Source organism: Lepidochelys kempii, chromosome 12, assembly GCF_965140265.1.
Source record: "Lepidochelys kempii isolate rLepKem1 chromosome 12, rLepKem1.hap2, whole genome shotgun sequence".
NCBI lineage: Eukaryota > Metazoa > Chordata > Testudines > Cheloniidae > Lepidochelys > Lepidochelys kempii.
The window spans coordinates 40959438-40974147 of record NC_133267.1 but is presented as its reverse complement, the minus strand read 5'-3'; the positions used below and the strand labels follow the sequence as shown (position 1 = coordinate 40974147).

The following is a 14710-nucleotide window of genomic DNA, read 5'->3' as shown; positions in this document are numbered from 1 at the left end:
AACGAGGTGATTGAATTTCATCTGCTATCATTCTGCCCAGTGTTGACAAATGTATGCAGACACTTGTGGAAGGAATACCCCTGGCAGAAGGATTACATAACAAAAGCATGAATGGTTAGACAGTCAGTCAGGGTCTCATGTTCACCCGTTCAAAATACGGGAACAAGGGATACTCAGTCAAAGTGAAAGGCAGCAAGTTAATACCACTGATAAAAGGAAACACTTTCCCTCCCAACCCTACCATGAATAATCAACCTGTGGAACTCCTTGCCGTAATGTATCATTGACGTCAAGGGCTTAAAAGGATTCTACAAAAGATCAGAAGTTTCTATGGCTAACATGGAAACATACAATTACATTACGGAGGACAATTTTATAGAAGTTCTAAACCTCATGTTTCTGGGTAAAAGGCTAAATCAATCACTAGCAGGATTGTCAACTCCTGCAATTTTATCATGAATCTAGCAATATTTTGTGCTTTTTAATCCAGCTTGTAGAATCCTATAATTGAGAATCTCAGTTTTTGTTATTTAAAAAGGTAAATTTCTGTTCCTCATGGATGCAGAGGAAAACTTGAAAATGTGACTTGAGTGAACCCTGAAGGCTCTGAAATCAAAAGGCAACCTCCCCTTTTTCAAAATAATACTGGGGGTCCAGACTCATTTTGGAAGGGTGTGGCAACACTGCAGTAGGCAGCATAGCTCACGACGTTGAAGGCCGGAAGGAACCATCAGATTGTTTCATGTGCCCTCCTGTATAACACAGGCCATTACTTTTCACCCAGTTACCCCATATTGAGCTCAGTAACTTGTGTTTGGCTAAAGCCTCACCTCCAGAAAGGCGTCTGGTCTCAATGGACGACATCAAGAGGGTGAATCCACCATTTCTCTTGGGAGTTTGTTGCAGTGGCTAATCACCCTCACCATTAAAAAATTGTGCCTTATCTGTAATTTGAATTTGTCTGGCTTCAGCATCCAGACATTGGTTCTTGGTCTGCTTCTCACTATTATATTAAGCGGCCCTTAAGTACCTGGTATTTTCTCTAATAAGGTTCTTAGACACTAATCAATTCACCTCTCAATCTTCTTTTTGACAAGCTAAACATACCGAGCTCTAAGCCTCTCACTGCAAGGCATTTTCTTCAGCCCTTCAGTCATTTTTTGTGTGGCTCTTTTCTACGCCCTCTCCAATTTTCCAACAGCCTTTTTAAAATGTGGACGCCAGAACTGTACACAGCATTAGAATATTGGTCTCACTAATGCCATTTTCACAGGTTAAATCACCTTCCTAATCACTATTCCCTGTTTATACATCTAAGGATCACATTAACCCTTTTTGCCACAGCACCAGACTGGGAGCTTCCTGGTCAGTTGCTTGTCCACTATGGGTATGCCTACACTGGAATTAGATATGCACACCTGTCTCAGGCTTACAGGGCTCAGGCTGTGGGGCTGTTTAACTGTACTGTAGACTTCTGGGCTCAGGCTGCAGCCCAAGTGCTGGGACTTAGAGCCTGGACTCCAGCCTGAGCTCAGACATTGACACTGCAATTAAACAGCCCCGTGAGCTCCAGTCAGCTGGCACAGGTCAGCTGCGGGTGTCTAACTGTAGTGTAGACATACCTCGTGAATCCTAAATCCTTTCAGTCACTGCTTTCTAGGCTACAGGCCTCCATTCTGTTGGTACGTCCTGCATTCCTTGTTCCTAGATCAGTGGTTTTCAACCTTTGGTCCGTGGACACATGGGGTTCCACAGACTATGTCTAAGGAGTCTGTGAAAGGCTGTACTTACCATAGAAGAGTGGTTTTCAACCTATAGCCTGTGGACCCCGGGGGTCTGTAGACGATGTCTGAGATTCCCAAAGGGGTCTGCACTGCCGTTTGAAATTTTTTAGGGGTCCACAAACGAAAAAAGGTTAAAAACCACAGTCCTAGATTTATAAATGTGCAAGTGGCTGTATTAAAAACACAGTTTGAATGGACCCAGATTGCGAAATAATCCAGATAGCTAGGTATGACTGCCCTGTCTTCAACACTATTTACCACTCTGACAATCTGGGTCACCTGCAAACATCATCAGCCGTGAGCGTCTGTTTCTTCTGGGTCATTGTTGGAAACGTTGGAGAGCCTCATCCCAGAGCCGATCCCTCCTGGACCCCACTGGAAACTCCCCGGTTCAATGGCAATGCCCTGCGGACAGCTGCTTGCTGATACCTGTCGCTAGCCAGCTCTTCATCCAGTTCATCGTGCTAATGTTTTCATCAGACTGTTGTGTGGTATTAAGTCAAACACCTTACAAAAGCATAACCACTTTACCTCTGTGCAGGTGCCGTTATCAACCAAACTGGTTACCTCAAAGAGTTAGATCAGATTTGTTTGACGAGACCTATTTTCAATAAAATCATGTTGATGTCAGAAATTACACTCCTAGCCTTTAATTCCTAATCAGTTGAATCCTGTATCACCTTGTCCAGAATTGACATCTAGCTAACCATCTTAGAATTACTTAAGAATTACCCTATAGACAGATTAACCATAGTTGTCCACTATGGAGGTTTCTTGCACCTTCCTCTTAAACATCTGGTATTGGACACTGTCAAAGAGGATACTGGACCAGATTAATATAGCAATTTTCATGACCCTATAAATGCAAATGCCATGGCCCGAGCAGCAAGGAGATTTCTGCCTCTGTAAGACCACTCTGGAGTTGGGAGAACCAGTTATGAGGTCAAAAGGAATCACTAAAACCCCTGGGAAAGCTGCAAAGAGTATTTGCTTGTGTAACAATTCCTACAAGGGTGCCTGAGCAGGATACCAGCCTGGACTCAGTCTCCCCTGTGTCAGCACCAAGCCATAAGGCTACCATCACCAGCCAGCCAAATTTATTAAGTACTTACAGTAGCTGCTTTTTTCACTGGGACACGAGAGAAGCTGCCTTTGAAAGAACATGACAGGAGTTCACGCTGCAAAATGAAAACTTTCAATGTTTTATTTTTGACTGCAGCTGTTTACAGAAATATAGTTGCGAGTATACAAATGTCCCAATAGAAGCAAAATATTTATTTTTATTTTAATATTCAACAAGTTATCACAGGATAGCTAAAAACATAGATGCAAATGAAATCTCCCCTCATAGAATAAACTGAAAACACCTGGTATCAGTGCTCTGAAGATCCCAACTACAAAAGCCATATACACAGAAATGCACAAAAGGAATATCTGGTGCTACTTTCACATTGCAGGACAACAGAAAAGATAGCTCAGTGGTGATCTGTGCACTCCAACAAAAACATGGCAGAAAGGCAGATAAACCACTCCAGAAAGAAAGGACACAAGCATGTTGAGTTTATGCAGAGAACAACAACAGAGGTAGAAGGCTCTAATTTGAAGCTTTTGGAGCTTACCCATTAAAAACAGTGAGCTGTATGGGGACAAACCTCAAAAACTCTTTATATCAAATAGTAATCAGCACAGAAAAGCTTCAGGTTGGTAATGGTCCTTTTAATAGGACACAGGGGCATGATCCCAATCCCATAACATCCAGAAATGCTCATTTTTTCCCTGAAATGGGACTAACACCACATAGGACTAACCTGCTCAGAATACTACCTCCTGCCTAGATGGAGCACACGCAGGAAGTGGACACTCTGGACCAGACCCTAAGCTACTGTAAATTCCTCTGGCTCCAAGGACTTCAATGATGCTATGCCAATTTGCACCAGCTGAGGATCTGTCCCTCTCCTGGCTTGGAGACCAGAACAAGTCTGGTGGCTGGGTTTCACAGCTGTTAGGCATCTGAACCAAGCACTTGTCAAGGGAGGATGAATGAGAATTCAGCAGCTGGAAGGAAGAGCACTGATATGCTTATGCTGGTTTGAATGAGATGTGCATTTTGTGGGACAATTTCCCAGCCAGGAGGAGCACAACTGCGGAAGGGAGTGTTTCTAAGGTACAGCAGGAGGAAGGTCAGGACCAGGTAAGTGCTCAGCATTAAGGGAAAAGAGGGAAGTCAGGGCATCGGTCTTGGACACTGCAAGGGAGCGAGCAGAGGTGGTTTGAATCAAACATGCCAGAATCGTAATGTCTGGGGATTAACTGACTGTCAAATTAGAATGCACCAGGAAAAGCTGTGGGAGCAAAATACATTGCTCTTCATTTCTGTCAAGAACCGACATTCCCGTTAAGAGTTTAATCTCTTCCTAAGTCTTCAACAAGTAAGTACTGGCAAGTCCAGTGCTCCCCATACAGCAAGATACCACTGGGGAGAACTTACTCGTCAGACTGCTTCAATAATTAAACCTTATTGGTTAAAACCTTATAACAAAATTCAGCAACCCTTGGTTTTTGATCACCTTTCCTTAGGTGCAAAAAAAATCAGAAAAAGTAGAACCGGAAGGCGCTACACAGGTAGGTCTAGGTCCTTGGTTTAAGCCCAGTCCCGCTCAGTAATGGGGTAAAAATCTTTGCCATTTGACAGACGTTTGGTAACCCCTGTTGAAAGTGGATTACTTTTATCAGTCCAGCTCCTAGCTAGTCCCTACCACAAACCCCACCAGGGTGTCCTTGGCACTATCTGGTAGCCTCTGCTGAGAAGCCTGGGAAACTGAGTCCTGAGAAGTGGCCCCTCCTGAAAAGGAGTGAGGCAAATTGGCAAAGAGAAGTGTGTGGGAAACGTACTGCTGTTGCCCTTGCTGAACCCATCCAGGGGACTGCGATTTCCTGGCCTGCCAGTTTGCACATTTCACAAAACATCAAATTCACTAAAGGTTAATAAAACTCTATAGAAAAATAGAAAAGCACAGGGATGTTTCAAACAGTCATTTCACCTTAATCCCATGGATTTTAGTGAATTGCTGAAAAGTACATATTTCTGGGATAATACTTATTATTACACTACTAATCCCTCCCCACTCATACAGTATTTACACATTTATATAGCTATTACTGATCTATTGAAGAGAGTTAGAGAAACAAGTGCACACTAAGGACAACTATGTTCTTTGAAAGTTATAAAAACGTTACTATAACAGTCTTTATGCATTTATATAATAAACTCAATGGTATAGTGATGGTTTGCAGTGTTGTTGTCAGCATGTTGGTCCCAGGATATGAGACACACAAGGTGGTGTGATGAGGTAATCTCTTTTATTGGACCAGCTTCTTCTTTTATTGTCCAACAACGGAAGTTTGTCCAATAAAAGATATGACCTCACCCACCTTGTCTCTTTGGCATATCATCTGATTCCAACTATATACATATGTACAAGTCAAGGATTTTTATGCACAATATATTTACATATATACAAGAAATTATATAAGGGAAAAAAGACTTTTCTACATTCTCTCTCAAAAGCACAGACTAAATTGGAGAATTTTATATGTACATTTTCCCCAGATTTTCTCTGCTGTGCCGTATCTTTTATTGTCTCTAAGTAGTGTATATCACATATCAAGTAAAGAGTTCATGAAGTCTGGCTCTTAGTAGGCAACTATTTGTACACAAATGTATACATTTGCACACATAACTGACGGTTTGCACACACCATTACCAGAACTGCAAGGGTGAATATTTTTGCATGTAGAATTATCAAGATCTGTCCCAAAAGACTCATCAAAATTCTACACTCAAGAGCCTTACAATATGCTCTTGACTATCAATCCAGCTAGCTTTTAAACATCTCAAATAATGGGTCTTCCACCACTCTCTTTGCAAGACTATTCCACAGAAACAGATCTCTCACTGGGATAATTCTTTCTTCTCCCAGTGGTCAGATTAAATTTCCCTTTTCTCACTTTCAACCTACAGTTCCAAGTTCAGAGAACACTAAGCAATTCCTCACCATGCTTGATGCTTCCACTGTTCAGATAAATACTTGTATAGACAGAGCTCTGCAAATGGGTACATAGTTTGAATAGACAGCCTGATAATTGTTAAGTAATAGAGCAATGTGTGAGATACAATTGAAAATAAAATTCTGTAATTAAATTTCTTTTTCTTCTGTGCATTGTTATTGTAGCCATATTAGTCCCAGGATATGAGAGAGACAAAGTGGGTGAGGTAATATATTTACTGGACCAATTTCTGTTGGTGAGACAAGCTTTTGACCTACACAGAGCTCTTCCCCAGATCTGGGAAGAGAACTCAAGAGTTTCACAGCTAAATACAAGGTTGAGTAGCTAGTTTAGCATAAGTAGTGTAAGGGACCATTCAAGGTGAAGTGGCCCATTAACACTCAGCAAAATTATGAATTTAAGTTCCCAGGCCTACCAGTCCTCATCAAAGGAAATCTGCACATTGTAAACAGATGAGCCTGGGAGCTTAAATACATAACTTTGCTGGACACTAAAAATCATGGTCTTAACAGAGACACTGGATTTATGGCTTATTACAACAATCTGTAACACACTAACTCCCCTTTTTGTCCTATGACTAAAGGGGTGTTAACGGGCCCCTTCACCTTGAATGGCCCGTTAGAATATATAACTACTTACACTAAAAAGAACAGGAGGACTTGTGGCACCTTAGAGACTAACAAATTTATTAGAGCATAAGCTTTTGTGGGCTACAGCCCACTTCATCGGATGCACAGAATGGAACATATAGTAAGAAGGTTTCAGAGTAGCAGCAGTGTTAGTCTGTATCCGCAAAAAGAAAAGGAGGACTTGTGGCACTAGTCTCTAAGGTGCCACAAGTCCTCCTTTTCTTCTATATAGTAAGAAGCTATACACACACACAGAAAAGGTGGAAGTTGACATACAAACTGTAAGAGGCTAATTAAGATGAGCTATTATCAGCAGGAGAAAAAAACTTTTGTAGTGATAATCAAGATGGCCCATTTAGACAATTGACAAGAAGGTGTGAGGATACTTAACAAGGGGAAATAGATTCAATATGTGTAATGACCCAGCCACTCCCAGTCTCTATTCAAACCCAAATTAATAGTACCTAGTTTGCATATTAATTCAAGCTTTGCAGTTTCTGGTTGGAGTCTGTTTTTGAAGCTTTTCTGTTGCAAAATTGCCACCCTTAAATCTTTTACTGAGTGGCCAGAGAGGATGATGTGTTCTCCTACCGGTTTTTGAATGTTATGATTCCTGACGTCAGACTTGTGTCCATTTATTCTTTTGCCTAGAGACTGTCCGGTTTGGCCAATGTGCATGGCAGAGGGGCATTGCTGGCACATGATGGCATATATCACATTGGTAGATGTGTGGGTGAACGAGCCCCTGATGGCGTGGCTAATGGGATTAGGTCCTACGATGGAGTCACTTGAATAAATATGTGGACAGAGTTGGCATCGGGCTTTGTTGCAAGGATAGGTTCCTGGGTTAGTTTTTTTGTTGTGTGGTTACTGGAGAGTATTTGCTTCAGGTTGGGGGACTGTCTGTAAGCAAGGACTGGTCTGTCTCCCAATATCTGAGAGAGTGAAGGATCATTTTTCAGGATAGGTTGTAAATCTTTGATGATGCGTTGGAGAGGTTTTAGTTGGGGGCTGAAGGTGACAGCTAGTGGCGTTCTATTATATTCTTTGTTGGGCCTGTCCTGTAGTAGGTGACTTCTGGGTACTCTTCTGGCACTGTCAATATGTTTTTTCACTTCAGCAGATGCGTATTGTAGTTTTACGAATGCTCAATAGAGATCTTGTAGGTGTTTGTCTCTGTCTGAGGGGTTGGAGCAAATGCGGTTGTATCTTAGAGCTTGGCTGTAGACAATGGATCGTGTGGTGTGTCCTGGATGGAAGCTGGAGGCATGTAGGTAAGTATAGCGGTCAGTAGGTTTCCAGTATAGGGTGGTGTTTATGTGACCATCGCTTATTAGCACAGTAGTGTCCAGGAAATGGACTGCTTGTGTGGATTGGTCTCGGCTGAGGTTGATGGTGGGATGGAAATTGTTGAAATCATGGTGGAATTCCTCAAGGGCTTCTTTTCCATGGGTCCAGATGATGAAGATGTCATCAATGTAGCTCAGGTAGGGTAGGGGTATTAGGGGACAAGAGCTAAGGAAGCCTTGTTCTAAGTCAGCTTACTTATGCTAAACTATCTGTTTGTCCTGTTTTTAGCAGTGACACTCTAAGTACCTTTCCCAGACCTGAAGAACAGCTCTGTGTAGCTCAAAAGCTTGTCTCTCTCACCAACAGAAATTGGTCCAATAAAAGATGATCTCACCCCCATCTTGTTTCTATAATTTATAAAAGTTTGACCTTTTTGGGTGTTTAATTTCTTTATTCCAATGAAGAAATTTTATAACAAAGCATCTTTCCTGCTGCTCATATGGTTGTTTCGGCTACGTCAGAGAAAGGATTTGAGCTCCTGTGTGGTTTGTCCTTTCTGAAGGCTTTGGAAGGACAATCTTGGAGAATGAAAAATCTTACCAGAGCAACAGAATGAGACTTCTTTTTGGACAGTGTCCCCTAATCAAAGTCATAGCAGGAGCACTGGAAAACTCAAGGCTTATGTAGATTAGAAAAATGTACATCTGTGCAACTGGACATGCCAGTTCTGTGTAAGTATGCTGTCAAGATTGACAGACACTAACCTGTTTATTTTTTATTTAAATTGAGTATAAATAAAAAAAGGTGTCCATTCACAGGCTCTGAGCACACTGACAATAATGTAAAATTAGCCAAACAAAAGGCCTGGTGGTTAACTGTCTATTTTGGCCCAGCAAGGCTGAAATGACTTCTTGAATTGATTTTGTTGACAAAGAAAATAATAGTAGAGCATTTGGCTTGGATAACCATTGAAAGAGTAGAAGACAATTAGTGCCAACAAGTAGACTGGCCTGTGAAGTGGAAAGCGATGATGATCATCTCCTGCCATAGGAAATGTTTGGCTAATGCTTGTCTTAACTTTTTCTACAGCCTAAGTGTTATCCACCTACTTTATTCATCACTAAAGGAATAATAGTTTAACAGTTTCTTTTTATACAAGGGTGTTGTTTACATGGAGACAACATGACACAGGTAGAAGACATACTGACGTGGTAGCTAGCAGGGAGCATCTCCCTGGATATTAGTCAGTTATTAGGAAACAGGTGTGTAGTACACATCAGACATGCTGTAGACACAACATCAGAAAAATGGGGTTTAGGAGAGTCAGGGAAGTTAATGGAGAAGTGACTTAAGCCTGGAGAATATAACCTAGTTTGAGGGAGAGAATGTGTGTGTGTGTTTTGTATTAAAGGTGGTTTAATAGAGAGTTCATGCAGGAGAAAAGCTCAAGAATCTTCTTAACTGTAAGGACAGTAGGACAATGGAACAAACTGCCTAGGGAAGCATGGAATCTCCATCACTGGAGGTTTTCAAAAAGAGGCTGGATAGCATCTGTCTTGGACGGTTTAGTCACAACAAATCCTGCATCTTGGCAGAGGGTTAGACAACATGACCTTTGAGGTCCCATATAACAATATGGTTCTATGAAAAAGAAACACTACACAGAAAATCCACCCTACAAATATAGTTCTACAGCTTTCCAGCTTCCATCCAGCACGTATAGCTATAAAACCATCTACTTCCATTGGTGAACATTGGCCTGACAGATATGAAAGCAAATTTCCTTTTGCAATAATGCTCCTAACATTTGATCTTTGGCAGTCTGGCTTCTTAAGTAATGTTCATCATAAGCAAGGGGTAATAGTTAATGTCATTTTTTGACTACTCAAGATGCACATATTTTCATTTACCTTAAATAATATCTAACTTTTCAAACCAAACTGGATTTGATTCCCCTGCCTCTCAATAACTCTACAGGCAATCCACTTTGTGTGCTTTTCCTCTAATACCCATACTGATGCAGACATATTATGGAATAAATAAGTTGGGGGTAAAAGAAAAAACAAAGGATAAGCTCCAAAAGTAAATGTCAACTATTGAAATCAAAACAGTGCCTGAGCAGGGCTCTGAAGGAACAAAGATGTGGTTCACATTATTTTTAGGTCCTTCTGCCATGAAACAACTTCTGTAAGCGGTTTCCTAGGCCTTTGCTGGCTCATTGAACCTCTCTCTTTATCCTCTGTAACAGCTGTTTGAAAGCAGCAGCAAGAGCACTTGTCAACCACTGAGCAAACCCTTCATTCAGAAGACAAATACTTTTTGTAACCAAATCACATGTTCAAAATGTTATACATTTAACATTGACCTAAAACAGACAGTAAATTTGACAAAAAAGAAAATATAGATAATGTCGTTATTTGAATATGGTAGCACAGCCCTTGTAATCAACAATCTAAAAATATGCACACATTTAAACATTCCCCCCACAGTGGGAATTGTAGCAGTCCTGGTAAAAGGTTCTATTTTGGACACCAATTTTATTAAATGAAGAACTGGTCCCTGGTTTCTTGGCACCGACCAACAACATTTCATCATGAGGATGCTCTCCTTCAAAAGAACAAAAAACAAAACAAACAGCACACAAGTCAGTTTATCATCCTCATCACCTCATTCTGCCCACTGTTGGCCTACGCAGCCATCAAGGTATCACCAAAAATCCTCGTTCTGGGACTTAGTGTGAACAAGCTGCTCTTGCAGAAGCCACCAGTTTCTTACAAACGGATTACAAAAGGATGGTGTATTCAATCCGATGCTGTGCAGAACCCTTCTATTCATCCTCAGACAGCGCTCATTCAGTGCTGACAGGCTGCTCTTTCATGTCCTGAACCATAACAAAGGATTTTATTTTACTTTTTTCCATAGCAGGAGAAAAATTACCGGAAGAAAAGCGTATGGTTCAGAGCTAAAAAGCAGCTCTGGACATTATGAAGTCGAGAAAATTTTCTTTAACATGATTATAATTTCAAACATTTTAGTGTAATTATAAATTAAAAGATCCAACACAAAGGAGCTAATAAAATATTAAATAGACAGTGACAGAGTAAAAGCTGAATGGCTCATTCTGAATGAAAGCCCATCAGACAGTTGTCTAAATGGGTTTCCTTACTACATCCCACTGCTGTGTGACAGACACAAACACACACTGAAGTTGTCCAGAGCCAACGGGAACAATACATTGCCAGATGGAATGGCCCAAGATGAACAAACTATTTATGTTGCAAAAAGTACTTAAATACTGAGTAAAGACATAACAAACCCCACCCTCACCCCCACCATTATCAGACGCCACGTTGTGGTAGAACATCAGACAAACTCACAAATTTACCACAAAAATGTGTGGCAAAAAGAATATTTTATATATATGTATATATATAAATTTTTATATTTATGCCATTGTACTCACTCAGTACAAATAGCAAAATAGTATACCATTTCCTAAATACAAAATATAGCTTTCCAAAAAAATGAAACACACATTAGATATAAACCATCCAAAACTTGAACGATTGAAAACTGTATTCAAAATTAAATGACCCAGAGCAGGTCTCTTTCTGAAAAGTTCCCTTCATATCGGCAAGAAGCCTTACTACTGAAAACGTAATTCAATGCCTCTCAATGAGAGAGAGAGAGAGAGAGAGACAGACAGACACACACACACACACACAAAAAGAGAAAATGAACATTGTGACAGATTTTGACACACGGGAAAAACCGTTAAAACCAAAGAACATCTCTACATGGCTCAACTAGGTGCACAAGTTAGAAAAAACACGCAGTAAACAGACTAGGGTAACTTGAAAACCATTTACAGGATACTCTCCATTACTTAAAATAACCAAAATGAAAAGTGACAGGATACCAATTATGCTACACCAAGGCATAGTAGCCACGCATGACAGCTGTTTGGCTCTAACCTGCATTAACATCTTTCTACAGGAAGGAGAGGGAAAAGACTAAAGAAAACGTCTGCCTGAGGTTATTGTGAGGCACCACATCTCTCTTGAGCTAGTCGGATCATCTGAAAGAATCCACATGCCTCACACTACAACTGCATGGCCTAGAGTGGGTTATTCTTAGATACTGTAAAACATGAGTAAATTGTTTTTAATTAATGTATGACCCCAGAGAGGCTACAACTCATGGGGACTGCTAGTAAAATGGATGCTTCAAACCTGCAATGAACCAAGAATGCTACAAAGATGCAGCAGCTCAGCTTGAAGTGATGTTTTAAAGAATGATTAAAAAACATGCTGTTTGCACCCATATGGGATAAAGTTTAAGACTTTATATCAGCAACAACAGGGAAAAGTAGGGTTTCTCTAGGATTCAGGAAGTTTGGGGGATGGAGACAAAACCAGCATTTTCTCACGCCCTCAAACCCTGGTGACATATAAAGATGCAGCCACTGGCTTGGCACTTTGCTACCACAGTGAGAGGTGCCTTGGACACCTAAGAGTTACTTCAGTTTCTAAAACCAGCAGGATATTTGTATTTGCTTAGGAAACAAATATAAAATTAGGGGGAGGGATGAAGAGCATGGAAAGAATGAAAGAGGGCAGCCTGGCATGAGAAAGCATAATGTTCAAGTTCTAATCTATGCCAAAACAGTGAGAGGCATGAAGCAGTTGTTTCCTCAGCTAGGCAGATTGCGCTCTTCAGTTCAAGGGATTTTAGAACACAATTTACTGTGACTTTCCCCTTCATTTTGATAGAGCCACCTAATTCTTACTCTATGCAGTTTATATCTAAAATCATCAGTACAGAAAAAAACCTGTTAATCACACCCTCAGATGGGAAGCACCCACATCTCTCTGGCTGCTCCTAGAGTTGTAGCAGATTTTCTGATTGTATATTATATATATCACCACCACCTGCTGCGAATAACACACCCCTGCAATGGTCCTTCAGCTCGACTGGAAAAACTGCAATTCCTTCACTGACTGACAGCTATGCCATGAATCACAATGCAAGTTAGGGCACATGATGTTCCTGCTTCACAAGCTTTCCTACTCAACAGAGGTGTTGTGAAGGAGGAAGGGAAGAAAGAAAAAGTAAACATGATAACGTGTTATTTTCTAACAATAATAGCTGAGCAGTCATGCTTTGAATTAAAACAGCAGCCCATTAACTAATGGGGCCTAGGAAGGTGGTTAACAGTCCAGTTCCACCCCCTGTAACACAAAGCACAGCTTTTCAGCCATTATTGGCTTCAGGTGTCTCAAATGCTATCATTATAGCCTCAATTGCTAGACACTGCAGTAGGCAGCAAATGTGCTCTTTAGAAAAGAGAGTGAAGTTTTACATATTTGCTTGGGTACAGGCCATTCTTTAACAGAACAGTTCAGCTCCATACACCCTAATCCAGAGCCACAAGGTCTGAGAGGATCTTGGAAATCTTTTCCTTCACAGAATTTCTGAAATTAAAAACAAAACAGAGTTAGGCATAACTAGTGAAGTCTCATCTTTCATGTAGCTCCTTCATTTGAAAGCTCTTTACAAATTACAGAAACAAGTCTACACCCAGTGCCAAAATGCAGCCATCTTTGGGACAGAATATGACAACTATCTTGCAGTTTACAACATCATTACGAAACAGTTTAGCTCAGAAAGTGAAGAGCACAGCACGCAATTGAAACTTCAGGTTTTTCTGGGAGGCAGAACATCATTACAAAAGGTGGATATAGTCAGACGGTGTGGCTATACCTGAATTGAAGAGCCCATATATATTTAATACTCATGCATGAGCAGAGCTTTACCTCTGATGTGGGGGGAAAAGGCACCTTCCAGCAATAGACACTTCCTAGCTCCGTGCTGTTGTATTGGCTCAGTTCTAACAATGATTCAGCAAGTGGTGCCTGTTCAATAAACACCATTTCCTGCAACGCCTGGCCCTCATGCGAACTACTTCAGCACGATGGGAAGGGCTTTGAAGACTATGGACTGAAGTGGCGTCTAATGCATCCACAATAAACCCAAAAAGTTTTACCTAAAGCCAGATTTGGTGACAGTTCTCAGAGATGCCAGGTCAGGCTGAAAGTGACCCATTTACCTTACCTTTGCCATTACAATGATTAGACTACAATGCCAGGTGACAGACCAACGAATGACCATTCAAGAACAAAACCCAAACTTGATCAATTATTTTCTACAGCTTCTGATCTCTTGATGAACAGCAATACTCACTACACTGGACTATTAAAAATTATACCAGGGGTTGGCAAACTGGGGCCAGCGGGCCACCTCTGGCCCCTCAGGACTTTGGATCTGGCCCACGGGATTGCCGCCCATGGTGCCACAGGCCCCACACTGCTCTCAGAAGCGGCTGGCACCGAGTCCCTGCAACCCGGGGGGGGAGGGGGAGGGAACGACACTCGGCAGCAGAGGGCTCCATGCATTGCCCTTGCCTCCAGGCACTGCCCCCCGCAGCTCCCATTGGCTGGGAATGGAGAACCACGGCCAATGGGAGCTTCAGGGGAGGTACCTGGAGGCGCGGCAAAGGCAGCGCATGGAGCCCTGTGCCCCCCCTCCCCCAGGGGCCACGCAGGGACGTGGTGCCGGCTGCTTCCAGGAGCGACACCGCATGGGGCCACGGCAGGCAGGGAGCCTGCCATGGCCCCAGTGCATGCTGCTGTCACCCCGGAGCCACTTTAGGTAAGCGGCGCTGGACTGGAGCCGGAACTCCTCCTACACCCCGCTCCCAACTCCCTGCCCTGAGCCTGGTCACACCCTGCACCCCAACCCCCTGCCCCGAGCCCCCTGCCACACCACACAACCATCCTGCACCCCAACACCCTGCACTGAGCCCCGTCACACCCCGCACCCTTCCTGCACCCCAACCCCCTGCCCTGAGCTCCTTCCCACAGTCCGCACCCCTCCTCC

The 14710-nt window shown here is 42.1% G+C and overlaps 1 protein-coding gene across 8 annotated transcripts in view; it reads right to left on the bottom strand.

The window, feature by feature from the left end:
• Positions 1-1102: 1102 nt before the first annotated feature.
• The window catches only part of NFAT5 (nuclear factor of activated T cells 5), a 150384-nt gene continuing 136776 nt past the window's right edge, over positions 1103-14710 (bottom strand). For all 8 annotated transcript variants that reach the window (XM_073308338.1, XM_073308337.1, XM_073308336.1 and 5 more), the window contains one exon: positions 1103-13245. The gene's annotated coding sequence lies outside the window, so the exon portion shown is untranslated. The remainder of the gene's footprint in view (positions 13246-14710) is intronic.